This window comes from Austrofundulus limnaeus, unplaced genomic scaffold (genome assembly GCF_001266775.1).
Source record: "Austrofundulus limnaeus strain Quisiro unplaced genomic scaffold, Austrofundulus_limnaeus-1.0 Scaffold393, whole genome shotgun sequence".
Taxonomy (NCBI): domain Eukaryota; kingdom Metazoa; phylum Chordata; class Actinopteri; order Cyprinodontiformes; family Rivulidae; genus Austrofundulus; species Austrofundulus limnaeus.
The window spans coordinates 91,354-93,036 of record NW_013952795.1 but is presented as its reverse complement, the minus strand read 5'-3'; positions in this window follow the sequence as shown (position 1 = coordinate 93,036).

The window sequence follows — 1,683 nt, the reverse complement described above, 5'->3', positions numbered from 1 at the left end:
CACACACACACACACACACATAAACATATGCACATACCATTCAGTCAGTGCCCGAATAGAAAACCCAGGATGTAAACACCTGTTTGTGTGCGGTTGTGAGCATGCATGTACAGTATAAACAAGATCTTCTCCAATGGAATGTTTCAAAGTGACTGTGGGGGACCACAGACCCGACCCGCAAAGCTGGAAGTCGACATAAGGGAGACCAGCGCCAAAGACCTCGAGAGGGACCAGCGCCTGAAGGGCCACCCACCCACCCCCTACACACAATAACCCCTGGGGCCAGCAGCGACGAACTGACAGGCCCCGCCGGTACCCACTGCGCRAGAGTGGATCCAGGCATGGACACAGAGGCCCGGGCCCCCAGGGCGCACCCCCCCAAGCCAAGGCCCGACAGGGCCAGAGGGACCCAAGCCCCACCGGGCAGCCACCGGGCCYAGCCCAAGCACCCAGCCACGGACAACGAGAGCCACCAGTGCCCCGGCGGGCAAAGGCACAACCCACCAGAGGACAGCACAGCAGGGGAGTAATGGGCCCTCAAATMATCCTGAAGAAGGGGCCGCCCAAGTCCCAGCCTGACAAAAATACAAGCATACACAAACACAATCACACAGTCCCACCCTCATCCTCTCACCCACTCAAAGACACACAAGGTGGACGCCACAATCCACTCACATTCCCTATACATACTCTATACCCCCCAGGTCCAGGATATGCACCCACCCCCCACAGAGGGCAGCTCACACCTGAACCCAGGAGGTAGACCCCTTCAATTTGGGGTGGAGAAGAGCAGACAACCAAGTCCCAGCCCGGGCCACACCAGTCCGACCGACCAGCCCCCCGCCCCAGCAAAGCCATGCCCCGGACCACCCCGACACCCTACCAACAGCCAGGTGCCCACCCCCAACCGACCACACCCCAGATTCCCGCAGCCACCCCAGCCAGCYGGCCAACCACAGCAACCAGGAGCCAGACTCTGGGAGCCTGAACAGCCCCAGGGAAGCCGGAGCGCCAGCCCCGCCTCCGGAGCCCCTCCAAGCCCCATGTCTACTACCCCCCCCCCACAGACCACCAATGTAACACATCCTGAGGACACTGCAGCTCGTTCACAAAATGTGTCATTCCGGGCATAATGCGCGATCTGTCCTACTTAGAGCATTCAGAAAAAAACACGTTTGCAGAAAGGTGAAACAGATCTTCCCGGCCCTGAGCCATGAAGCTTGATAGTAACAYGCCCACCTCTGCCCACTTCTGAACAAAGGCGGAATGTTTGTGGCTCCAGCTGATTTGAATAATGGGAGGAATCATGACGTGCTCTCCCCGCGTCCACRGTACCGCTGTATTTAAAGTTGTAAACAAAGCCGAACCACACCTGACTTTTTCTGTGTGCYCYCTCYTTTAWTTTCGCTGCATTAACTGGGGTGATGCCGAGACCCGCGTTCTCCTTTCCCTGTGTGCCGAGGAGGAGATGAATAAGAACTTCACAGTGAAGGACGGTGTTCTGCTGGAGCAGATTGCAAAACTTATGAATGTGATGAGACAGCAGCTCCCTGAGCTCGGTGGGGGGTGGGGAGTCCCTCAGCTCCCAGTTCCTGGAGTGGCGAAACCTTCTCTAAATTATCTGGTGAATTAATTATCTGCTGTGCGCAACGTTTGCTTGCTCTTTAGTAAATAAAGCAAAGC